The sequence below is a fragment of the Palaemon carinicauda genome, chromosome 21 (genome assembly GCF_036898095.1).
Source record: "Palaemon carinicauda isolate YSFRI2023 chromosome 21, ASM3689809v2, whole genome shotgun sequence".
Taxonomy (NCBI): Eukaryota; Metazoa; Arthropoda; class Malacostraca; order Decapoda; family Palaemonidae; genus Palaemon; species Palaemon carinicauda.
The window spans coordinates 101,467,869-101,495,171 of NC_090745.1; the positions used below are offsets into that span (position 1 = coordinate 101,467,869).

Below are 27,303 nucleotides of genomic sequence, written 5' to 3' on the forward strand. Positions count from 1 at the left end.
TAATTTTCCTTTGTTCCGTAACTGAAATACAAACCACGCTATTTACATGGGGTAATTACTTCGGCGTAGCTGAAACGACGAGCCATAAAAGTTTTAACGAGGGTTTCCTACCCTTCCGCTAGTTAGTGGGGGGTAGGGAGGGGTAGTTAGCTACACCTCCCCTCACACACACCGGAGAATACTCCACTTTACTTTTGGCTCGGATGGCGATCGGATGTCTCCGCTCCTATCCTCACTTGACAGCCATTATTGTTTTGTCTTTTAACTTACCTTTTCTTATACTTAATATATTTAAACATTATTGATGTTTATGTATATTTTTGTGTATAGAAAATAGTAAGTTTCCTTTGCTTTCGGTGTTGTGCGGTGTGTGTTGTGTACGTCTACGAGAGTGATCGCCGGCTTTCAGGCCACTACGATCTTTTCTTGATCACGGCCTTTCCCTCCTAGGCCACCATGGTTGCCTTCGTGGAGACCGGCCCTTCTCTTGAGGTCGTTCACCTCTTACTCCGTACTACGCCTACGATAGCCTCTCAGGACCGAGTCGCTATTTCGTTTTATTTGTCTCAATTATTTTTATGAATATACTGTAATTGTATTTTAACTTTTCTGCTCAGGGCTCACGTCCCTTCGGGGATCGGTGATCCTTGGAACATTCAAAGTCAATTGCATAATTATAATGTTTTAATTCTGTTTTGTTAACCTTCGCCCCCCCCCCTCACCTGGGCATGCCGGGTGGGGGAGGGGGCCGCATACCTTCTTTCGTTCTTATGTTCTTTCCCTCGGGGTTTCTCTTCGGAGTTTCACCCGGGGGAATTTCTGTTAAATAATCATTCTGTTCTATTTTCCAGTTTGCGATGCTGTTTCTTCGTGCCTGTTGTGTGCCTTCGAAGCAGAGCTGTCCTGTTTTTCCTGGGGAGTCGGCTTCGCCGCCGTCTCTCAAGGCGTTCCCTTCTCTTAGAAGTTCCCCTGTGACTACTGCTAGCTCTTCATTGCATCCTAGAACGATAAGGAGGTTCGCCTCCAGGGTAGTTTCCTTGGTCCTTTGGCGGTTATGCTCTTGGGGCTGAGCGGCCATCCTTGTGACTTGCTCAAGGGGCTGAGCGGCCACCCTTGTGACTTGCTCAAGGGGCTGAGCGGTTGCAAGGCTAGACCATGGTATTAGCGACTATGCTCTCGGGGCTGAGCGGTCGCTTCTGTAGCTACGCTCAAGGGGCTGAGCAGCTGCAGGTTCAGTCTGGCCCTCTCTCGTTCGCGAGGGAGGCCGCATTAAGGGCTCCTCCTCGGAGGATTGCTCCTTTTGTCTCTTCTACGAAGTGTCCCCTCCCGTTCGCGTGAGAGGACACTCACAGTGACTCCTCTTCGGAGGATTGTTCCTGTTTACGTCTGCTGATCTCACGGCCTTTCGGGGCTCCATCACCAGTCTCTTCTACGAAGTGCTCACCTCTCTTGTTCGCGAGAGGCGCCACTCATAGAGACTCCTCTTCGGAGGTTTGTTCCTGTTGTCAACAGCTTGCTGTTCAGTCACTAGCACTTCTGTGTTTAGTAACAGGGAAACTTCGGTTTCTCTTTTCCCCTGACCCTTCGGGGTCTCGGAGCTTTAGTTACGCAGTTCCCTCGGGCTCTCTTAACTTTAGTCACTTCTACACTTCGGTGATTAGTGACGGAGAAACTTCGGTTTCTCGTTGCGTTGACCCTTCGGGGTCTTACAACTAATCCCCTCGGGGCCTCGCTACTCAAGCTACGTTAGACCCTTGGTCTCTCGTCCCTCAGTGTACCTGTTGCCTGCTGTATCCGTTCCTGACTGCAGACGCGCCTTGGGCGCCCACGCCCCTGTTATCTAACGGGCTCCTCCCTTTGGGGCAGGAGAGACTTTCTCACACCTTGAGTAAGTACCTTAAGTGCCAGGTATCACCTGCGCGCCAACGTTCCCTTACGCGCTCGACTGCTGTTCCTGAGTCTCCCTTCAGAGACACCCTGTTCCAGTATTCAGTTAGGCTGCTACCAACGTTCCCTGCCCATTTGCGCACATCGTTGGGGTTCCTGAGATAGTGCACTGGCGTTCACCAGCGTTTCAGCCTACGGTATCTCTAAGTCTCTTCTACGAAGGACACCTCTCCCGTTCGCGGGAAAGGTACCTCACAGAGACCACTCCTCGGAGTATTTAGCAGTCCCTCAGTTGATCGTCGGCACTGAAGTAGACCTCCTGGTCCTCTTCAGGGGATGCCCTCCCTTTTAGGGACACATCCCAGTTCCTGATCTACGAGTTTAGCCGATCCTTCAACCATTTCCGACGATCTTCTGTTACACAGGGTCCTACGTTCTTCACTCGCGCATAAGCGCTGAAGACCGCCCGCGTGCGGGATTATTTCCCGCTTGCGATCCCGCGATCGTCGAGGATCGTTAGCCGACGATCTTCTGATACGCGCTAACGCGTAAGCGTTAATGACCGCCCGCGCGCGATCTTCTAGGATCGTTAGCCGGCGATCTTCTGTTACGCGCCAACGCGTAAATGCTGTAGATCGCCCGCGCACGATCTCCAAGGCCCTTCCGCTCGCGATTTTTCCGCGCGCGATTGTCGAAGATCGTTAACCCGGCAACGGTCGTTAGCCGGCGATCTTCGGATCCAGCGCTAGGCGCGCAAGCGCTGACGATGTTCTTAGTGCGCGTAAGCGCCGAGGATCAGTCAGTGCGCGGGATGGTTTCCCGCGCGGGACAACGAGGCCGTCCGCAGGCGGTTCTCCGCACACGATCGTTGACGGCCGTTAGCCGCCGATCTTCGGATTCAGCGCTAGGCGCGCGAGCGCCGACGATTTTCACAGTTCGCGTAAGCGACGGAAATCGTTCCGTCCGCGGGATGGTTTCCCGCACGCGACCATTGAGGCTCACACACCCATCGCACGGATCGTCCGCGCACGGGCACAGAGGTTTTCCCACTCGTGATCGCCGACTATTTTCTCTCGCGCGCGAGCGCCGACAATCTTCGCGTACGCGTGAGCGTCCGAAGATCGTCCGTGCTCGCACGAATCGCTGACGATCGTCTTAAATAGTTGGAGATAATACGCACGCGGGCACCTTGGTTTCCCGCTCGCTGTCCTACGGTCTTCTCTCGCGCTAGCGCCGACAATCTTCGTACTCGCGTAAGCGCCGAAGATTGTCAGCAGCGTTATTCTTCCGCGCGTGGGATGGTTTCCCACACGCAATCGCCGACGGCGCTAGCACCGGCGATCTTTTTTCGCCGAGATCGTTCGCGCATGGGATGGTTTCCCTCACTATCGCCCACGATCTTTCACGCGCAAGCGCCAGCGATCTGCATACGCGCGGGAGCGCGGGGATCGTTCACGCGGACACCGATACGCCCACGCTCACGCGGGTACGCAGCCATGCAGGTGCGGTTATACTGCTAAGCATGCTTTATTCAAGCGCTACCAAGATCTGTGCTTTTCGCGCGATCATCAGCGTGATCGGCGCACCGTTCTCCGACGCGACCGCGCCCTGTTCACATCAGGGCTTATGGCGGTCAGGCCACCTCCGCGTTTCCCTCCCCCGAATCGCAGAGCAGCGCTCTCTCCGGAGGGGGGGAGGTTTCCGGATAGGTCAAAGGTCTCTTCTCCCTTCTTTGCAGGTTCTCTACGGGCGAACCCTCATGTGTCATCTCCCCCAGAGGATCGAACGATCCTCTTCCCTCCAGAGGGACTCCCTGTCAGCGCGAGGGTTGGTCGGCATCCCTGGTGGGATGCCGTCGTCAGAACGTTCAAGCAGGCGATGAGCATGTGCCTTCTGACTGGGGTCATTAATCAGTAGCAGCTTCCTCTCCCCCCTGAAGGGGGTGAGAGGAGTCTCTGTCATGGTATCTCCCCCAAGGACTATCCTGTCCCTTCGTGAGACCTTACGCAGGCGATGAGCCCTCCTCGGACTTAATCTCCCCTCCCCTGCGGATGAGCACTACCCATCCCCAGGAGGGTCGGAAGACCTGGTCCTCTACCCCTTCACTCCATTGGGAGAATCCCCGCCTCTTCCTGAGGGTCCTATCGTGCGGAGGGGGCGAAGCCTTACGTCCTTCATCGCTGGGGTCCTGTTTCCCTCATAGGAGGGATCCTAAGGTCCTGTTTTCCGCAAGGATCCGACAGGATCCAGTTGGACCCTTGGGGCATGTCTACGAGTCTCCCCAGGAAGAGCCTCCGGGGATGGGAGACCTTGCTGCCAGTCCATCAGGAGGAGGAGCTCCAGGGGTCGGAACTTGCGTTCTGGCCCTCAGGAGAAACCTGAAGGGGATCCCAGATTCAGAGATTCCTCTTCGGTAAGTGAAGGATATGGTCCTGGACCGAGTTCTACTCACCCAAGGACTCCCTTACGCCACTGCAGCTTGCCCTGGTCTCAGGGAATGGGGAGCGCCAGAGACTAGGCCGAGGGCCAGCTCTCCGAGCTTGTCTCCTTCAACAATCCCGGTTGGTTTCGAGCCCCTCCCTCCTCCCTGGGTAGGGATCGGTGAGGAGACGGGGCCCTCCGGGCGGAAGTCCAGTCAATGTCGGAGATACGTTCTCTCCATGAGGTGGCCAACGGGTTCCGAGGCCTCCTTAACCGTCTCCTTCCCTTCTCGACTCTGTACAGGGTTGCCGAACAGTCTCCGTTCGGCATAGCGGCAGGAGACGCAGTCAGCTTTGCGGTGAGACCACAAGACTTCATGTGTACGCTGGTCCGGTAGGACTCGTACTTCCGGTCCTGGTTCACCCATCTTCAAGGAAGTACTTTGGAGTCCGCCTGGAAGGCGGATATACCAGTTCAAGGGCTGTGCTTCGGCCTCTCCACGGCACCTCAAGAGTTCTCCGATACTTCCTCTCGGATCTCTTCACGGGCTCTCAGCATCGGCATCCGGCCACTCCGTTTCCTGGGTGACTGGCCGATCCTGGCAGACTCGAAGGCATCCCTTCTTCGTCATCGGAACAAGTTCCTCGGACTTTACCAAGTTCTAAAGATCATGGTGGTCTTCGAGGAGTCCTTCCCGCAGCCCTCTCAGAGTCTGGTATACCAAGCCTAGTCTTAGGCTCCTATCTCCCGTAGCCTTCCCTTCAGACAACAGGGTACCAAGGCAGAGGAAGGTCGCGAGACCTTTCCTCACACGAGAAGACCCTCCAACTCAAGGTTGTTACGTCTCTCCTCCCTGGCCCGTCAGGTTTCCACAGTCGCCCCAGGATGAGTTCTCTACGGTGGCAACTCGAGGCGCGGGGGAGTCGGGGGCACGTCTCCCCAGACGCCGAGACCCCTAGGGGACAACTGGTACAGACGAACCCATAGGGGTGGGAAGCAGACGAGGGCCTACAATAGGGAGTGGTCCTTCTCGTCCTTCCCCCAAACTTGATGCTGTCTTCGGACGCGTCAAAGGAAAGGGGGGGGGGGGGGGGCACGTTCTGATCCACGGGTCTTCAGGCCGGTGGTCAGAACCAGGAAGAACCTCCTCTAGTCCTACTAGAGACGGAAACCATGTTTCTGGCACTTCAGTAGCTCCACCTAGCCTGGCGGACTACTCTGTGGTTATGAGGCTCAACAACACCACAGTGATGGTTTTCTGGCCCAGACAAGAAGGTACTTTTCAGTACAACCTTCCCATCCTGCGGTAGAGATACCGGGATGGTCCGAGTCCCCCTCAGTCTCCTTAGCAGCTCGCTTGATTCCAGGCAAAGGAATGGGCTCGCCGACAGTCTGAGCAGTGTGTCACGGACACCACATTCCGAGTGGTCTTTGGATCCTCAAGTAGCCTACAAGTCCTGACTCGGTGGGGCTCCCTCTGTGGACCGGTTCGCTACAACACTGAGCTGCAAGCTCCCGCTGTTCTGCTCCCCGGTCACGGTTCCCAAGGCCCTCTGGTAGGATGCCTTCCAGCAACGGTGGGACACCATCGCACCATCGATGTGTTGCCTCCGTAGCTTGCTCCACTTACCGCCGGAAGTCTATCCAGCATCTCCTCAAAGAGAGAGGATTTTCGCAACGTGGCGAAAAGGAGGCCTGGACACCTGCGCAAGTCTTCCGCAGTAGTCTCCCAGGCGAAAGAGCGAGTTTCTGTGGCCGGTGTCGGGGAGAGGGGATCCCTCCACATGATGCCGCTTCCAGCAATAGCGGAGCCCCTATTGGGATTACGGGATTAATGTGCCTTTCAATTTCGACTGTGAAAGGCTATCCCTCAGCCTTAAATCTTGCCTCCTGGCTCTAGGGACAAACATTTCTCCCCCGCTGGAACTCTTCCTTCGCATGCGAAGCCTTGTCCTCTCCTGTCCTCAGTCGAAGGTGAGACCTCCTCCTTGGGACGTGGTTCGAGTCCCTAAAGAAAACCCCTGACGAACCACTACGTAAGTCCCCAGACCACCACCTTTCTGGGTAGAGTGTTCCTGCTAGCCTATCTTCAGCCAAGCGAGTCACATGTTCTCTCTTACGACTTTGCCCAGTTAGGGGGAGGCAACATTCAGATTCGTCCCTGAGGTTTGTTGCCGAGACTCAGAATCCGGGAGTGCCGGACCCGCTATTCGACTCCTTCCAGGGTTCGAGTCTCCGTCCTGTAGCAGATGACTCAGACCATCTCCTACCTTGCCGGTAGGGGGTCCGAGCTGGCGTCTTCAGAGAACAGCTGCAGTTCGTCTCCAGGCTCAGGTCTCGTTCGTGGATCCTGGGTAACGAGGAGAGGGGTCTCCAGGAGTACCATCAGCCCGTATTCGCACGGTGCTACACCCTGCCTTGAATCCTGACCCTTCTCCGTCGCTTCCCCCTAGAGCCCATGATGTCAGGGGCTTAGATACGTCGTTAGATACGTCCCTGCCCTTCATGGAGCATCTTTCAGTGATGCAGGTCCTACAAGCGGGGATGTTGAAGCATCAGACCTTCTTCTCAGCCCCTTACCTGCAAGGCATGACCCACAGGAGGCTCGATACGTTTCTATCGGCCCTGTGGTGGCTTCACAACAGCTGGTCTAAACCTCAGGCTCCTTGATGGACAAGTAGCAGAAGGTTGAGGGCATTGTTACCTGATGTTAGTCTGCATGAATGAAAAGATCTGTCTGGCCCTTATTCTTTTCTTCATCCTCTCCTCCCACGGAGAAAGCAGCATCCTGGGTTCTCTGCACAGCTGACCTCAAACCACTGCAGGTAGACCATGCTTCCTTGTGTTCCCAGTATACCTTGTGTTCCTAGTATTAGGTGTAATACTGTCATGTCCCCATACCCTGACAAGGTGGTATTGGGAGTCCTAGCCTGGATTTCCTTCTGAGGGATTCCAGGGAAACTGCCTGGGACAAGTCACTTTTCCCCTTCGCACACACCTTACATAGGCCGCGGCAGTTTCACAACCCCCAGCGAGGAGCAGGGATTCCCTATTGTCCGAGTACTTGATCGCTCGAATATGGAATCCCTGGGCAAGCCAAAGCCAGTATGGCCGGGACTTACCACCCTTCCTAAGGGTTAAGTCACCCCATGTAAATAGTGTGGTTTGTATTTCAGTTACGGAACAAATGACAAATTCATAGGTAATTTGTATTTTTCCTAACTATACAAACCTTAGCTATTTACAGTTATGTGCCCGCCAGCCCTGTCCCCCAAGATAAGTCCTACCTCTAAGTAAAGTGGAGTATTCTCCGGTGTGTGTGAGGGGGAGGGGTAGATAGCTACCCCCTCCCTACCCCCGCTAACTAGCGGAGGGGTAGGAAACCCTCGTTAAAAATTTTATGGCTTGTCGTTTCAGCTACGCCGAAGTAATTACCCCATGTAAATAGCTAAGGTTTGTATAGTTAGGAAAAATGTTATTTTCATTAGTAAAATAAATTTTTGAATATACTTACCCGATGATCATATAGCTGTCAGCTCTGCTGCCCGACAGAAAAACCTACGGGCGGAATACGCCAGCGATCGCTATACAGGTGGGGGTGTACATCAACAGCGCCATCCATCAAGTAGGTACTCAAGTACTCGATGTCAACATAGAACCAATTTTCTCCTCTGTCCACTGGGTCTCTATTGGGGAGGAAGGGTGGGTCCTTTAATTTATGATCATCGGGTAAGTATATTCAAAAATTTATTTTACTAATGAAAATAACATTTTTCAATATTAAACTTACCCGATGATCATATAGCTGATTCACACCCAGGGGGGTGGGTAGAGACCAGCATTACATGTTGACATTATTATGAGCTAAGTATTCCGTATTTCATTTTAGCAGTTATTCAAAATAACAAGCATAAAATAAATAAGTACCTGGTAAGGAAGTCGACTTGAACAATTACTCTGCCTTTTTAAGTACGTCTTCCTTACTGAGCCTCGCGATCCTCATAGGATGCTGAGCGACTCCTAGGAGCTGAAGTATCAAGGGTTGCAACCCATACTAAAGGTCCTCATCAAAACCTCTAATCTAGGCGCTTCTCAAGAAATGACTTTGACCACCCGCCAAATCAAGTAGGATGCGAAAGGCTTCTTAGCCTTCCGGACAACCCAAAAATATTAATAAAACATTTCAAGAGAAAGATTAAAAAGGTTATGGAATTAGGGAATTGTAGTGGTGGAGCCCTCACCACTACTGCACTCGTTGCTACGAATGGTCCCAGAGTGTAGCAGTTCTCGTAAAGAGACCGGACATTCTTAAGATAAAAGACGCGAACACTGATTTGCTTTTCCAATAGGTTGCGTCGAATATACTTTGCAGAGATCTATTTTGTTTAAAGGCCACGGAAGTTGCGACAGCTCTAACTTCGTGTGTCCTTACCTTCAGCCAAGCTTGGTCTTCCTCATTCAGATGGGAATGAGCTTCTCGTATTAACAGTCTGATAAAATAGGATAAAGAATTCTCTGACATAGGCAAAGATGGATTCTTAACTGAACACCATAAAGCTTCAGACGGGCCTCGTAAAGGTTTTTAAAATAGAACTTAAGAGCTCTTACAGGACATAATACTCTTTCTAGTTCATTTCCAACCATACGATAAGTTTGGAATATCGAACGATATTGGTCAAGGCCGAGAAGGCAGCTCGTGTTTGGCTAGAAAACCAAGTTGTAGAACATGTAGCCGTTTCGGATGAGAATCCGATGTTCTTGCTGAAGGCATGAATCTCACTGACTCTTTTAGCTGTGGTTAAGCATATCAGGAAAAGAGTCTTAAAGGTGAGATCTTTCAGGGAGGCTGATTGAAGCGGTTCGAACCTGTCTGACATAAGGAATCTTAGAACCACGTCTAAATTCCAACCAGGTGTAACCAAACGACGCTCCTTCGTGGTCTCAAAAGACTTAAGGAGGTCTTGTAGATCTTTATTGTTGGAAAGATCTAAGCCTCTGTGACGGAAGACTGATGCCAACATGCTTCTGTAACCCTTGATAGTGGGAGCTGAAAGAGATCGTTCTTTCCTCAGATATAAGAGAAAGTCAGCTATTGAGTTACAGAGGTACTGGTCGAGGGTACGGATACTGACTTGCACCAGTTTCGGAAGATTTCCCACTTCGATTGGTAGATTCTAAGGGTGGATGTTCTCCTTGCTCTAGCAAACGCTCTGGTTGCCTCCTTCGAAAAAACCTCTAGCTCTCGAGAGTCTTTCGATAGTCTGAAGGCAGTCAGACGAAGAGCGTGGAGGCCTTGGAGTACCTTCTTTACGCGTGGCTGACGTAGCAGGTTCACCCTTAGGGGAAGTGTTCTGGGAACGTCTACTAGCCATCGAAGAACCTCGGTGAGTTATTCTCTCGCGGGCCAGAGGGAAGCAACTAGCGTCAACTTTGTCCCTTCGTGAGAGGCGAACTTCTGCAGTACCTTGTTGACAATCTTGAACGGAGGGAATGCATATAGATCTAGATGTGACCAATCTAGTAGAAAGGCATCTATATGAACTACTGCTGGGTCCGGGATAGGTGAGCAAACTATTGGGAGCCTCTTGGTCATCGAGGTTGCGAAGAGATCTATGGTTGGCTGGCCCCAGGTGGCCCAAAGTCTCTTGCATACATCCTTGTGGAGGGTCCAATCTGTTGGAATTATTTGTCCCTTCCTACTGAGACAATCTGCTATGACATTCAAGTTGCCTTGGATGAACCTCGTTACTAGTGAAAAGTCTAGACCTGTTGACCAGGTGAGGAGGTCTCTTGCGAACTCGTACCATGTCAGAGAGTAGGTCCCTCCTTGCTTGGAGAAGTACGTCAAAGCAGGGTGTTGTCCGTGTTCACCTCCACCACTTTGCCTTGAAGGAGAGACCTGAAGCTTTTCCAGGTCAGACGTACTGCCAGTAGCTTCTTGCAGTTGAAATGCATTGTCCTTTGACTCGAGTTCCATAATCCCGAGCATTCCCTACCGCCTAATGTCGCACCCCAGCCTACGTCCGATGCGTCCGAGAAGAGAACGTGGTTGGGAGTCTGAACAGTCAGGGGAAGACCCTTTCAAAGGTTGATAAAGTCCTTTCACCAAGTCAGACCAGACTTTATCTTTCCGGAAACCGGGATCGAGACCGCTTCTAGCGTCTTGTCCTTTTCCAGTGAAAAGCTAGATGATACAGAAGAGGACGGAGGTGTAGTCTTCCAAGTGACACAAATTGAACCACGGATGACAGTGTCCTAACCAGACTCATCCACAGCCTGACAGGGCAGCGTTCCTTCTTCAGCATCTTCTGGATGGATAGCAGGGCTGGGGGTTGATCGTCTTGTTCAGCAACGTCCTCATCAGAGGGTTCCTCATCCGAAACTGATGAGGAAACGGCAACGGAGTGGGCAACGTCTGACTCGCTGAATCCGGTCGCACTGGTGGATGCGTGACGGAGCCGGACACAATATCATGGTACTGCTGCACAGTCTGTGAACTGTCAACCATGGGGACGCGAGGAAGTACAGCGTCAACCCGAAACTGTCTAGACTGTCTGGGTTGTGCAGTCAACCCCCTACCGGGTTGCTGAGGTTGCCGCACTGCGTCACAACAAGTCACCTCTGCTGGTTGTTGAACGTCTTCCTAGTGACACACTGAACGTCCACAACCACCTCCGAGTCGCTTAACGTCAACGTGCGACTGGCAACCCACACTGGGTCGCATCGGTGGAGGAACCACCTCAACTGGCGGACGCGAGTAGGATACCTCAGCGTCAACAGGGCGCACAACCAACCGGTAGGAAGGTTGTTGGCCAGAAGGTTCTTCTCCGTAAAAAATCCTCTATCAAGGACACAAGCTTGGACTGCATGTCTTGCAGCAAAGCCCATTAGGGTCTACGGGAGCAGGTGTGGCAACAGACGGGGTTAGCGACTGAAGCGGAACCATTTACCATCCCTGGAAGCCTTGTTATGCTTTAATTAAAGTCCATAGGAGGCTAAGCAGCTTAAGGCTCCTCTCCAAATGACAGAGTCCTCAAAGGAATATCAGTAGGAGGGAGAACAGCACTTTCTCATCTACAGGAACCATGTCCGAAAAAAGCTAGGTTATCTCAGTGAGGGTCTCACTGGTGCATAAGCAGCAGACCAGAAGGCAACGTTATGTAACTGCTTGACAGTCTGTGAACTGTCAAAAACTGAACTGTTAACCACAACAGGTGCGTGAGGACATACAGCACTGGTGCATTAGCAGCAGACCAGAAGGCAACGTTGTGTAACTGCCTGACAGTCTGTGAACTGTCAAAAAACTGAACTGTCAACCACAACAGGTGCGTGAGGACATACAGCACTGGTGCATTAGTAGCAGACCAGAAGGCAACGTCATGTAACTGCTTGACAGTCTGTGAGCTGGCAACAACCAAAGCTGTGTGGGGAAGCCTCAACTCCTGACTGACTAGTCTGCTGCGGGCGAGTGGCGGTAACCACAGTGGGTTGCGGAGGCTGACACACCGTGTCAAAACACGGCAGCTTGTGGTAGCTCACGCACGGCAACGGAGTGCTCCGTGTGTCTGTGGGAGTCAGCATGCGTCTGGCAGGGTCGACTGCGCATGGGTGGAGGAGCTCTCACAACAAGAGCAGCCGCAGCGTCTGCTGGGCGCACAACCGTGGCAGGTTGTAGGCAAACGGGTGCATCGTCAACCTTCTCCGCAGTCGGAGTGTGGGAGCAGGCAACAACCAAAGCGGAGTGGTGGTGCGTGGTGGGGACTGCCGTGGGTTGCGGAAACTTAACGCATCGCGTCAAAACACGGCAGCTTGACTCCACCTTCCCACTGCTGATGCGGTAGCTCACGCATGTCAACGGAGGGTGCCGCACGTCGGCTAACGTCAACATGCGTCTGGCAGGGTCGACTGCGCATCGGTGGTGGAGCTCTCGGCAGCCGGAGTGTGGGAGCAGTGTCAACCTTCTCCGCACGAAACTCCTGCATAACCGCAGCTAACTGAGTCTGCATAGACTGCAGTAAAGACCACTTAGGGTCTACAAAAGCGGCAACAGACGGAGCTACTGTCCGTTGTGACTGAGGGTCTAAAACAGCTGGTGCGGCAACAGACGGAGTTACTGCCTGTTGCGGTACCACCTTGCCTCTCTTGGGAGGTGTGGAGTCGTCGGATGACTGCAGCGAGTCCGAACTGACCCAGTAGCTACACCTGGGCCGTTGGACTTGCGCGGAAGGGACCGACTTGCACTTAAAAAGCTGCGAGATGTGGTCCATGGTTTCTTACGAGAAACCTCTTCCGCAGACGAGGAATAAATGGGCTCTCTCGTCTTTGTGTGGGTGGGGCGATCTTGGGTAGATACGCCCGAAACCACGGAGGGAAAAACGTCTGTTCGTTGATCAAGGCCTGTGGAACCCATAAGTCGTTCGACATTACTTCTCCCCTGGGCTTGGGAGCTTGTAAGAGGTCCCGGACTAGGTGAACGACTGGCACGAACAGACGAACCCTCGGACGCAACATGTAACACTTTGCGCATATCACTTTATCACTTTGATTTTCTGTTTTGCACTTATTTCACTGAAATCGAAACTTTAACTGATTTCTACCTGAAACACGCAATCCTATCCTTCAAAAGGTAGTAATTGCGAAAACAGTCGTACAATGCAACAGAAAACATATATAAAGATAAAGAATTCAGTGGCTGGGAAAGAGACTAAACACTAGATCAAATAAACTACGTTTACAATCTCTCACCGCACATAGCCTGGGAACAAGAATAAAACCCTAGAAATGTTTTACCTTCTTCCCCTACAGCGACTAGGGAGGAGAGTAAAAAACGAGAACAACGTTACCAGCTTGAACGAAACGTTTATTCTCCTCTCTCTCCCTCCGTCTCTATCTCTCTCTCTCTTACTCTCTTGATTTCGCACCTGAGAGAAGAGCCCAATTATATATCGTTAAAACATGTTATTGCTAAAGGAAAAAACTGAAAGGTTTTCCAAATAAAAAGTTCCTTTAATTTAGAATTTAAACCATTTAAGCTAAGAAAGAATGAACGAAACGCCAGAATCGGTTTACTCTTACTGCAAAGTGAAACCGTGATACACTCTCTCTCTATCGTAACGATAGAGCGCATGTTGAACGTCCTGAACGTCAACAACTGCGTAGAATAAAAACTAAACGTTAGTTCATCTTTGAAAACAGTACGAGACTATCAAAGAAATTCTTTCATAAAACATTAAAATTTAAAAAGTATTAAATTCTTTAAAGGTTAAATACGATATAACGGGCTCAATGTTAATTAACTTCGGTTCCAAGTTAGGACCGCCTACTATCAGGAAAGTTAATCGAAGAGGCCTATAAAGGCGGAGAGATATAAAATATATAGATCTATAACGTGTTAAGCAAAATTACCAAAAACCTAAACACACTTCCGTCTAAGGGAAGGGTCGGCCATTTAAAAGTGAAAGAGAGTCCATACTCTCTTCGTCACCATAATTAAATCTATCCAAAACGAGTTCAAGTTTGAAATGAAGATAAAACCCCTGCATAGCGAAAGCTCAAAACTGGAAAAGTGTACTTCACCAAATCGTTGTGAAAACAAATCCAGTTAGTAACAGCGTATTTAGTAGGTCTTGCCAGTGGCACGACAGAGAGAAAATTGGTTCTATGTTGACATCGAGTACTTGAGTACCTACTTGACAGATGGCGCTGTTGATGTACACCCCCACCTGTATAGCGATTGCTGGCGTATTCCGCCCGTAGGTTTTTCTGTCGGGCAGCAGAGCTGACAGCTATATGATCATCGGGTAAGTTTAATATTGAAAAATACAAATTATCTACGAATTTGTCGTCACAATCTTGAGTCGTCTTATCGAAAGGTAGTATCTTTGAGATCTTCCTTGAGGTAGACTTTGCATAGGTTAGATTTGATACCTCACTAAATGCTTTCGGGTAACAAACAGCCTAAAACACTATTCAAAATTTGTCATGCCAACTAAAAATAAGATAGAAGGAACCAAAAGAATTCTCTCCCACTGTAATGCCAAGGGAATTGGAGACTTGAACGAGGTTCCTCCCGTGCCCCTAACTGGTATTAAGATGCTCCTGAAAAAGAGGACTAAAACTGAGGGATAATAGCATTAGATTGTCAACATAAACAAAACAGTTAGTGGAGACGTATCTAGATTAACCGTGGTAGGAAAGAAGGGAAATATGAAGAACTATAACCTGGAAAAGCTATTTCTATTGTTCAGAAATTGATCTTCAACAAAATGACTACCTTAGTTGCACTTCATCACCACTCCCTACCTGTGGTAAGTCTAAGTACGCACCCTTTATTAGTAGGAGTCATTGAATCTGTGGTCTTCACCTTTAGTAGGAAACTTTCTCCCTTGATCTGAGGAGTTTGATCTACAGGGTGTCTGTGCTGGAGGCTGACTTCGTCTCTCCTGGGGAGTCTGATCTTAAAGCGAGTGTGTCTGTTAATGCTGAAAGGTAGGCATCTCTCTCCTCCCTGAGGTAGTTTCTTTCAGTCTTGCGATCTTTATTATTGCCGACTCTACTTCTGTCTGGAAGAATAGATAGGGGGAATTCACCAAATCAAAGTCTCTCAGACTTTAACTCATATCCAGGGGTCAGTTGCTCCAGGCATCTGGCCAAGATTGCATCGCGTCAGAACGGTCTAATGCAACAGAAATTCTAGTGCTCTTGTCCATGCTTGTGATTATTTTTTCTTCTTTTCCAACTAGGGTTATAGCTTACCTTGTGATAATAATAATAGAGCATTATGATGCATAAGATCTTCCCAAGTCACATACAGTAGTGGGATATTGCTCTAGACCAACTGTCAAGCTATAAGGCTTGGATTGCAGACATAGCTACTATTTGCATGATTATTGGTAATGTCAAAATTTTGAGAAGCATTTCCCATCACATCTTGAACGTCCTTCCTTTCTTTAGCCATAAATACATTGAGGCAAGATAGGAGGTGGAGAGAGGCCCAAGGAAATTTCCAGGCTCAACATGTGGGGCCAAAATATGGGCATCCTTTCCCAGATTCAGACTATTACAAGAGATAGATTTCTCTACTGGGAGGTCTCTGTGTCGTCTTCAATGTGAGCCACGTCTACGCTTTTTAGTAAGTTTGATTACCAAGTCAGACTGGGGTTGGGGTTCCATTATTGAAGTAGGGTAGGAGTTTTGTGTCCTTTATCTCCCAAGGTTTATGAAGGGATATCCCCTGAGCAGAAGATAATTCTATGCTCTAACGTGTGCATTACACTTGAGATATCAGGTATTACATGCTCATCATTCATGTTCATGGGGCCACTGTTTGGGCCATTCCTGGACTTTTCAGGGAGGGTGTTTCAACCTTGTTGGGTTGGAGAAAAGTTCTTGCGCATTTAACTAAAAGCTTATGATATGTCATTGTAGGGCGGCATAATAACCTGGGATGGGTTGTAAACTTGTCGTGCACGTGATAATTTCTACAAGCAGAAAAGTTGGCGAGTGTGGTGGCGCGTACAGCTTCGTCTGGCTGAGTGATAATTCTAACTGAATCATGTAAGGCGGTAGTTTCTGTTTTTGTCCTACTTGACGTCCCTTCTCTAATAGGCAAAGGAGAGGTTAAATTAAAAGGAATGCGTAGTTTTGGGAAGCTTTAGGGTGTGGACGTGGTCTGATCACCTCCATCATAAGACTCTAAGAGTTCTTGAGACTATGTAAAGGGGGGGAGCTCTCTCGACCCTACAGTCCCTCCAACAGGCATATCTCTTTGAACAAGCATGTTCTTTCGCCATAATCATGGTTGATGTGCTGGGACTAGGCTCAACGCAAGAGTCTTTGACAAGTGCCAGCTCAAGGTCTCGCTGTAAATGGTTGACACTATTCTGAATATTATGGATGTTGCCTATTGTAATCAAAGTTTCAGGGAATTCATGACATGAAAAACTAAAGGGAGATTCTCACTGTATGGGATGAGATTTGTCTGTAACTAATGTAGCCATGTCGTCCTGATGGAAGTTCCTTCAATAGTAGCTTCCTAGGTATATTTGACTACAGTGATATATCCCAGAGAATTTACCAAAGGTATCCAGAATTCTAACTCCTGGAGCGAATATCCCTTAAAATTTAAAAAGGGATATCGCGTAATATCAGAGGACGTATTCTTGACACATCTCATAGCTATCTACACCCCTAATAGTGCTTTCGCTTCGAGGGGAAAAGTGGCAAGAATATAGGAGCGTCGTTCCTACCGTACTGTAAATAGTGCGCCAAATCGCCACCGCGCGGCGCCACCAAGCCATTCTTTGTTTATTCCTGGCATTCCATGCATCTTTTTTTCTCTGGTATATTCAGCAATAACTATGCCTTAGAAATGGTGCTAGAGGAGCATTTCACTGGGTGACACAGGTTCCTCGCCCAGAAATAGATTTTTCCTTTGTCAAAATCCCTTTTTTTCTTAGTTTCGGCAAGAATTTCATCATGCCAAAGAAGAAAAGACAATTTCAACACCTTGCTAACATAAGGAAGAAGAAAATTGGCTCTAATAAGAGTTCAGAAGTGAGTAATATCGGCGGAGTTAGTGATGGATAGAGAGAGAATGGTGTGGACGGAGTACCCCACCGCTAGTTAGTGGGGGGTAGGGAGGGTAGCTTGCTACCCCCCCCCTCCCCCCTCACACACACCTGTGCTTGAGCTCACTTTGCTTAGAGGTAGGACTTCAAAGGGGATAGGGCTGGTGGGCAAGTCTGATTAAATAGCCAAGGTTTGTATAGTTAGGAAAAATACAAATTATCTACGAATTTGTCATTAGTTCCGTAACTGACATACAAACCACGCATTAGGAAGGGTGGAAAGTCCCGACCAGTACTGGCTTTTGGCTTTGCCCGGGGACTCGCTAGAACCTTATTACGCAAGGGCTGCGGCCTACGTAAGCTGTGTGTGAAGGTATAAAGTGTGACTCGTCTTAGGAAGTTGACCTGTAGTCCTTTAGATGGAAACTTTAGGCTAGGACTCTCCCAATACCACCTCGTTAGGGTATGGGGACGTGACAGTATTAGCTTAATACTAAGAACACAAGGAAACATGGTTTACCTGCAGTGGTTTGAGGTCAGCTGTGCAGAGAACCCAGGATGCTGCTTTCCCCAAGAGAGGGGAGGATGAAGAAAAGAATAAGGGCCAGACATACCTTTTCATTCATGCAGACTAAAACCGGGTAATAATGCCCTCAACCTTCTGCTACTTGTCCATTAAGGAGCCTGAGGTTTTAAACCAGCTGTTGTGCAGCCACCACAGGGCCGATAGAAAACGTATCGAGCCTCCTGTGGGTCACGTCTTGCAGGTAGTGGGCTGTGAAGGTCGTCTGACGCTTCCACACCCCAGCTTGAAGCACCTGCGTCACTGAGAAATTTTTCTTGAAGGCCAGGGACGTAGGTACTCCCCTGACATCATGTGCTCTAGGGCGACGTGACGGAGGAGGGTCTGGATTCAGGGACAGATGAATCACCCTACGAATCCATGCCGAGATGGTGTTCTTGGTGACCCTCCTCTTAGTCCTCCCAGTGCTCACAAACAATGCCTGCACCTGGGGATGGACTGCAGCTGTTCTTTTGAGATATAGCCTCAGACTCCTTACTGGGCACAGTAGGAGATGGTCTGGGTCATATGTTACAGAACGAAGACTCGAAATCTGGAAGGAGTCGAACTGAGGGTCCGGTACCCCCGGATTCCGAGTCTTAGCAATAAACTCGGGGACGAATTTGACCGTTACCTCCCCCCATCCCCTTGAATGGGCAATGTCATATGAGAGACCATAAAGTTCACCGACTCGCTTGGCCGAGGCCAAAGCTAGTAGCAACACCGTCTTCCAAGTTAGGTGGCGATCTGAAGCCTGGCGTAATGGTTCGTAGGGAGGTCTCTTAAGAGACCTGAGAACTCGAACCACGTTCCATGGAGGAGGTCTCACTTCCGACTGAGGGCAGGTAAGTTCATAACTTCGTATGAGTAGGGAAAGTTCCAGCGAGGAAGAAATGTCCCCTCCTTTGAGCCTGAAGGCTAGACTTAAGGCTGAGCGATAGCCTTTCACCGCCGAGACTGAAAGGCGCATTTCTTCTCCCAAATACATGAGGAACTCCGCTATTGCTGGAATAGTGGCATCGAGGGGAGAGATACCCCTTCCACGACACCAACCACAGAAGACTTTCCACTTTGCCTGGTAGACAGATGGGGATGACTTTCGCAGATGTCCAGACATCCTAACCGCAACTTGTTGCGAAAATCCTCTCTCAGCGAGGACATGCTGGATAGTCTCCAGGCGTGAAGTCGTAGCGAAGCTACGGCTTTGTGGAAGATGTTGGCATGTGGTTGTCTGAGTAGCTCGTGTCGTGAAGGGAGTTCTCTCAGAAGTTCCGTTAGGAGTTGCAGAAGGTCTGGAAACCATTTCGCGTGATGCCATAGCGGAGCTATAAGGGTCATTGAAAGATTGACTGATATTCTGGTCTTGTTGAGCACCCTCCTCATCAGACAGAACGGGGGAAAGGCGTACACGTCGATGTTGTCCCACCGTTGTTGGAAGGCATCTGCCAGAGCGCCTTGGGATCCGGGACTGGGGAGCAGTACAGTGGAAGCTTGAAGTTTAACGCTGTCGCGAACAGATCCACAATCGCGGAACCCCACAAAGTCAGGACTTTGTTGGCTACTAGATGATCCAAAGACCACTTGGTACTCACTATCTGAGACGCTCTGCTCAGACTATCGGTGAGCACATTCCTCTTGCATGGAATGAAACGTGCCGATAGTGGAATCGAGTGGACTTCGGTCCATCTCAGTATCTTTACTGCGAGATGGGATAGCTGCTTTGAAAAGGTACCTCCTTGCTTGTTGATGTAAGCCACTACTGTGGCGTTGTCGCTCATCACCACCACAGAATGACCCGCCAGGTATTGTTGGAACTGTTGAAGGGCCAGGAATACGGCCTTCATCTCTAGCAGATTTATATGGAGGCACTTTTATGTTTCTGACCATAGGCCTGAGATCCTGTGGTTCAGAACGTGGGGCCCCCACCCTTCTTTTGACGCGTCCGAGAACAGCATCAAATCCGGGGGAAGGACGAGAAGATCCACTCCTCTTCGTAGGTTCTCGTCTGTCACCCACCACTAGGGGTCCGTTCGTTCCTCAGGTCCCATAGGGATCATGACGTCCGGGGAATCGTAACCCTGATTCCACCGAGACTTGAGTCGCCACTGGAGGGATCTCATCCTGAGGCGACCGTTGGTAACTAGACGAGCTAAAGATGAGAGGTGACCGAGGAGACGTAACCACGATTGGGCTGGAAGTTCTTCTCGTCTGAGGAAAGGGCTTGCGACCCTCCTCAGCCTTTCTATCCTCTTGTCTGATGGGAAGGCTTTGTGGAGATTGGTGTCTATGATCATGCCTAGGTATACCAGTCTTTGAGACGGAAGCAGAGAGGACTTCTCGATATTTACCATGATCCCCAGATCTTGGCAAAGTCCCAGAAGTTTGTATCGGTGTCGAAGAAGGGATGACTCCGAGTCTGCGAGGATCAGCCAGTCGTCCAGATAACGGAGGAGACGGATGCCGATCCTGTGTGCCCACGACGATATTAGGGTGAACACTCTGGTGAAAACCTGTGGTGCTGTGGAGAGATCGAAACACAGCACCTTGAACTGGTAAACCTTGTTGTCTAGGCTGAATCTTAAGTACTTCCTTTAAGACGGATGGACTGGGATCTGGAAGTACGCGTCCTTCAGATCCAGTGTACACATGAAGTCTTGTGGTCTCACTGCAAGTCTGACTGTGTCTGCGGTCTCCATGCTGAACAGAGTTTGCTTGACAAACTTGTTCAGAGCCGAGAGGTCGATGACTGGTCTCCAGCCTCCAGACGCCTTCTTTACAAGAAAGAGTCGACTGAAGAAGCCTGGAGACACGTCGAGGACCTCTTGGAGAGCGCCCTTCTTCAACATGGTCTGGACTTCTGCCCGAAGGGCTTGCCCCCTTGCTGATCCCATGGCAAGGGAGCTCAACGACACTGGATCCGCTGTCAGGGGAGGTAGAGATGTTGTGAACAGGACGCGATATCCCTGAGTGATTACGGAAATCGTCCAGAATCGGCCCCGAATTACTGCAACCTGTTCGCGCAACTTTGTAGGCATCCCCCCACTGGTGGACATGCAGGGGGATTGCCAATCCTAGCATTTGCGGCCTCAGCCGCTCCCTCTAGGATTCTTTCCTCCCCTAGAGGACTTTTTGCCTTTCTTGTCCTTGACAGGAAAGGGCTTAGACACCACTGTCTTCGCTGCCGCTGCCGGTTTCGTGGTCTTGGCAGGGCGTGGCTGCTGGGGTGCTGGAGGTTTATAGTGCTTCGATGTCAGAGCCTTATGTAGGAGAAAGTCCTGGTTGGACTTCCTCCACCTCTCAGCAGCCTGCTCCACGTCCCTAGGCTCAAACAAGTTCTTTCCCATAACGGAAGAATGTCTGAGCCTGCTGATCTCGGTATTAGGGACCTTTTGATGGAACCTCTCAGAAACCGCATCTTGACGTTTCAAGATGGTGTTGGCCCACAAGTTCGAGACTTGGTGGGCTAGAAACTCGATCGTGCGAGTGCCCGAGAGTAAAAAGGTCTCCATAGCCTTCCTGGTACTTTCTTTGGATAAATCCTCCAAACGTATCAGGATACCAAAGGTCCCTAGCGAGATATCCAGTCACGAAGTAGCCTGCATGGCACACTTCTCCACCTTCTCCTGGCTAAGGATCTCCGTTGCCGAGAACGAGACCTGCCGGTTGGAGTCTCTCTCAAGAGGGACTCCCCTGGTAAGCTCTTCCAACGAATGGTGAAGGGGAAGAGTCTCCTCTACGATGTCAAAGTACCTCCTCTGTTGGACATGAGGAGGTGGGAGGAGGCAAGCTCGGAGAGCTGGACTTCGATCTTGTCTCTGGCACTCTTGACCCCTTGAGACCAGGGCAAAGCCGCACTGGCCTTCGAGGGTTTTTGAGTCCCAAAGACTCAGTCTAAGACCGTGTCTTTGCCCTCACGAGGAGGAATCTCTGAGTCAGCAAACCCATTGAGATTCCTCATAAGGCGCGCTGGCAATCAGGAGAGCGCTGACGCGCAGGTGAGCACCGGCGCGCTTTAGCAGGAGCATCGTCAGCATTAGATGAACGCTGGCGCGTAAGGGACGTATGCGCCAACTTGCGCATACTCCCTTGTTGCCCCGAAGGGACCGTTGCCTGTCTCACAACAACAGGATGTGTTGACGCCCACAGCGTATCAGCAGCCAGGAACGGCGACGGTAGGTCAGCAGGTCTGACGGGTGGAAGGTCGACATGTACTTTGTAAGGACGACCTTCCACCGAAGGGGATCGCGAACAATCCACAGAGAGGTCCAGGGATGTAGCTGGGAAAGTCGGAGAACGATGGCGAGGCTCCTATGCGGCGGACTGCAGCAGAGACGATGAACCGAAGAGGCGCCTCCTCACACCCTTGTGAGGTGAAGGAAGGCGAGCTTTATGCCGTATGTGCCCTCTGGGGGCCGTAGGGTCAGCGAGCTGACCGTCAGCAGTACTCTGAAGAGGAGTCTCTGTGAGTGAACTCGCCCGAGGGTGAGAATCACCGGCAGGAGAGACTGTTGGACTTAGTTCCTCCCTCGAAGGATGAGCAGAGGGAGAAACTAAGCCTTCAGCTACAGCAGGTTGATCAGGTACAGAGGTCGGAGATACCACATCGGAAGCCTCTTCCACCATAACGTCGACGATAGACAGAGGATCAACCTCTGCCAAAGTCGGCGACTGTTTGACGGCGGCACCCAACCGGATCATGTCAAACAAGGCTTCCTTGGAGGGCGAACCCTCAAGCCCTAAGGAAGACCAAAGCTGAAACAAATCATTAGTACACAAATTAATATTCAAATCCTCCCCCAGGGGAGGAGGAGGAGCTGCCTCGCTATGGGAGGCAACTCCCTCTCCCGAACCCCGAGTTCGGGCAAGAGAACTATGGCCTACGCTACCACTCGACAGTTTCTCGGAAGAAACCGATCGAGCGGGAGCTTCGGAGGAGGTTTGGGCAACGGAAGAAGAGTCCTTGGAATTTTCTCCTTTCAAAGAAACCTTCGAAGGAGAAATATCCCGTTTGGACTTCTTCTTCCATCGCCGAGAAAACCTCTCCCACTGGGAGGTAGACCACTCCCTACACTCACCACACTTACTAGTTCTATCACACCGTTGGCCCCTACAATAAGGACAAAGGGTGTGAGGGTCCGCATCGACCGCCGACATAAACATGCCACAAGGGCGGTCGGGTAATCCAGGACACTTTCGCATGATAGCAGAGGCCAACTTCAAACACACCTGTAAAGGAAAAAGCAAAAAGCATTAATGGCTGTCAAAGAGGCGAGGGTGAAAGCGGACATGTCCGACTACCACCCGAGCCGAGAGCAAAGTGAGCTCAAGCACAGGTGTGTGTGGGGGGCGGGGGTTTAGCAAGCTACCCTCCTTACCCCCCGCTAACTAGCGGTGGGGTAGTAAACCCTTGTTAAAATTCTAATGGTGTGGTTTGTATGTCAGTTACGGAACAAAGGCAATTTATATTCACCACATTGAAAAGCTCAAAGACCACTTCCAGCTCTGCTGAAGTCATACTCCTATCAAAATTTACAAGTTTGTATTGCAAGTAGGAACTAAAGAATATATTATGTAGAGAAAAGACCTACCTGGTTAGGATACATGATGTGTTTTGATTAGAATTGGACTTACTATGAGTAGGATCCAAAGCAACAAAGTCCAGTTTTCATCAAGTTGTATTCTTGCTATATCTTTAGGCTAATTGGTTAAGGCAATTTCTTCAGTATCCTATAAAAAAGAATGTGTGAAATTAAAATACAGTACCTGGAAAATATTTCTTTCATCCACTTTTCTCAACAATGCAAACCCTAACATGACAAATATGGAGATAATTTGTATTTTTCCGTAACTAATACAAACCTGGAATTATTTATGTGGATATTCTTTCGGCATAGCTGGAAGGTAGCCAATTAAACTTTAAGTGCGAGGTGACAACCCTACTCAGACACTGGGTAGGGGTGGCCAGGGGGGTACCCAACCACCTATATATACTGTATATACTCACAGATCGATGATCTAATCACTTTTTCTTTTTGGCTGGTAGAGAGCGGACTCCTCTCTCTCCTGTGTCAAATTTTATCAATCTACCTCACATAAACAAATCTTGAAACCTTTTTAGACCCTGAGATCATGAGAGGTAAAGTACGAGTAATGGAAAGAGACTAAATATAACAAATTTGTATGTAATTTGTATTTTTCCTGGAGGTATTTATAGGGGTATACTTTCGGCGCAGCTGAAAGACAAGCCATGATAATTTTAGTGAGGGATAACTACCCCATCCGCTAGTTAGCGGGTGGGGGTTGGGGTAGACTGGCTACCCCGCTCACTCACACCTCTCGGCTGAGTAACCACTTTGCTTTATGGCAGGACTTCTCGGGGCACAGGGTGGCGGGCCAATTTGTATAAATAGCTCCAGGTTTGTATACTAGGAAAAATACAAATTACTTACAAATTTGTTATTTGTTCCGGCGTAGATAGAAACCCTCCACAATTTATAGGGTGACTTACTCTTAGGAGGGAGGAAGTCCTCACCAACTGGCCTTGGTCATCATGACCCGGGGTCCTCTCTATTTCAATCTGTGATCGATAGTAGAAGGGACCCTACCCTCGCTAAAATCAAGTACCGATATGAGGTAAAGCACTGGTAGCAGCCTGCAGAAGCTTGTATGTGAGTGGAACTAACATTGTAGCTTGTCTTTAACATAGGAACTTGAGTACAAAACCTATTGTTCTTAAAAACTTACCCAATACCCTCCCTCGAAAAGGTATTGGGGACGTAACAAAGTATTCTTCTATACTTAGGAGGCACAAGGAAAATGGGTCTTACCTGCCGTGAGGTGAGGTCAGCTATGCTGAGGCTTGCGGAGCTGTTTTCCCCGGAGGGGAGAAGGTGAAAGGAAGAAAGGAGCCAGGTATTCTTACTTATTCACCCCAGACTAATCCGGGTAGCCTCAGCCCTCAACCCTCTGCTACTTGTCCATCAAGAAGCCTGAGGTGTTTAGACCATTTGTTGTGCGACCACCACAGGACCAATGGAAAAGGTCTCCCTGTTCTTGTGGGTTACGTCTTTGCAGGTAGTGGGCCGTGACGGTCGATTGACGCTTCCACATGCCCACTTGAAGTATCTGCACCACAGAGTAGTTTCTTGAATGCCAGGGACGTAGTAACGCCACTGACGTTACGAGCTCTGGGTCTTAGGATGGAGGAGAGAGTAGATTGAGAGTAACCTCAATTGCCTTCCGATCCCAGAGGGGAAGGAAATCCTTGAGGTCCTCCTCTTGACCTTCCCCATGCTGGTCAACAGTGCCGACATATGGGGGCGAGCTCATATCGTTCTTTTAAGGTAACCCCAGACTCCTCACTGGGTAAAACTCCAGTTGATGGGTTTTCGGTTACCGAACGAAGACTCTTTATTCGAAATGGGCTGCACCTAGGCTACAGCAAACTCAGATTTTGAGTCTTGGCAATCCACTCAGGGACACCGCTGAGGATTGCTTCTCCCCGTCTCCAAGGATAGGAGACATCAGAAGATGGATCATACAACACACTAACTCTCGTGGTCAAAAGCACAAGTGAGTAGAAAGGCCGTCTTCCATGCAAGGAAGCGATCTGCTGATGGGCATAAGGTTCGTAGAGAGGGGCCTTCAGAGACTGAAGGACCCGAACTGCGTTCCCAGGAGGAGGTTGAGATCCGACGGGGGACAAGTTATCTCACACTTGTAAAGTAAAGGCATCGATGGGAGAGAATCTCCTTCCACGACATCAGTCACAAAGGACCGAACACTTCGCCTGGAAGACCGACGCTGAAAAGTGTCTGAGGTGCCTAGACATCTTTTCCGTAACTTACTGCGAAAGGTCTCTCTGAGAGGGGTGTGTAGGATCGTCCCAGGCGTGAAGTCAAAGCAAAGCTACGGCTTAGGAAAGTGTTAACATGTGGCTGCTTGGAAGATCGTGCCGTGGAGGAAGATCCCTCGGAACTCCTTCAGGAGCTGTAGAAGGTCCGAGAACCATTCTGCGGGTTGCCATAACGAAGCTATTGGAGCTCTGTCAGGGGCTGCAGAGTTCTGGGAACCATTCTGCGGGATGCCATAGCGAAGCTATTGGAGTCATTGATAAGATCTACTTATCCTGACTTGTCTGAGGACTGTTTCACCAGACCGAATGGGGGGGGGGGACTAGGCACACCTCTAGGCTGCCCCACCGATCTTGGAATACTTCTTGTTTGAGGGCTTGGAGCTCCGGGACTGGGGAATGGTCGAATGGGAGCCTGAAGATCAGGGCTGCTGCGAGCATAACCACAGTCGGGGACCTCACAAAGTTAAGACTTTGTTGGATACAAGATGATTCCAAGACACTAGGAGACCACTATCTGGGTGGTTTTGCAAGCATATTCCTGTACCAGGAATGACACGAGCAGATGGGGGCAACTAATTGTCCTCTGTCCATCTGAGGCTTTGTACTGCTAGATCGTTCTCTAAGAGAGGTGAATGCTGGTACCTTTCTGAATCGGGCCAACGGACGAGGTTAGAATGGTGCGGCATATGCCACCCCCCCCTCTCTTCTGATGCATTAAAGAGAGCATCAGATCCAGAGGGAAGACGAGAAGACAGGCCTCTTTGCAGAAGCTCTCGTCTGCCATCCATCATCCGCGGATTGTCTAGCGGTAAGGGGGGGGAGTGCTTAGCAATAAACACGTCTCGAGATGATGTTGAGACGTGTAACTGATTGCACGTTCTTGCAACGTAGAGTAACAGCCTGTTCTCCCTCCAACTGCCACTAAACCAGTGTGGTTGGCCGAATAAGACTGATACCAAACGGAAAACCAGTTAATCAATACAGCTTATGTTAAAATAGCGAATCTCCATAGAGATCGTTTTCCAGACAAGAGACTGTATGGTAATCACCAAATGCATCCAACCAAACCCAAGAGGGGATTGAGACGTATCTTCAATCTATTGCTGGGTAGGTAAAGAACATAAGTCTACTACGGAGTAGTAACCCCGAACTGTGAGCATGACAAGCATACATGCGTAGTTCGACATAAAAGTCGTGTCCGGAACTCGGTTGGAGAACGTTGAAAACGTTCGTAACGAAGGCTTCTTCTTCTTAGGACAAAAAAACGTTCGTACTTCTCCGTCTCCGATCGGTAACCTAGCATTTATATTAAATGTTCCCTACTAGGGAACAAATATGCTTATGAGAAGTTTCCAGCCAAAGCCTTTGTAGAAGACTAAGACTGCCGATTGGGGGAAAGGAAAAAAGGCCTACTATATAAGGAGGCAGAACGTAAATGCCGTATGTCTGATTACAGGAAAGTAGCCAAGTAATGTACTGAATAACCTCGTTTCAGTCAGGGATATAAATATACAACTTAATAGAACGGAGTTCTAATTGCAAGATGCATATAGCTCTTATTGGCAGAAAGATCAACTTCACGCATATATATACTTGTCCATTTGCGCTAGGGCAGCGTATTCTCTGCCTCCAGGAAACGTTTGCAACGAATCCGGTTGCGGGAATAATGTATGTACAAATCTCAACATTATTGCCGAAAGGATTTTGATCGTTGACTAACTGTAAAATTTTCTTGAATGAGAGTGAACATGTTCGCAAACAAAATATACAGTTATAGAGGCGATCATTTCCCCTTTGGTTTACCTCTCCTCTTTATTTGAGGGGCTAGCCAGTGTTCATTACACAGAAACGGATGTCTGGTTACCTGTGGGTGGGGATTGAAACGTTCGTAAACGTAATGAAATGTTGCCCACGTTGTTGTTATCGTTCTTTTAACGTCAGCTAACAAGTTCCTTTGGGACTAATTGTTCGAAACAATAACCCTGTAAGGATAGAATAAAATGTCTCGG

At 49.6% G+C, this 27,303-nt stretch overlaps 1 long non-coding RNA gene across 1 annotated transcript in view; it reads right to left on the minus strand.

Moving 5' to 3' along the window:
• The window catches only part of LOC137614726 (uncharacterized), a 45,759-nt gene that overhangs the window by 3,212 nt on the left and 15,244 nt on the right, over window positions 1–27,303 (minus strand). The window contains exon 2 of the long non-coding RNA XR_011039140.1: window positions 23,028–23,166. This is a non-coding gene — a long non-coding RNA (uncharacterized lncRNA). The remainder of the gene's footprint in view (window positions 1–23,027; window positions 23,167–27,303) is intronic.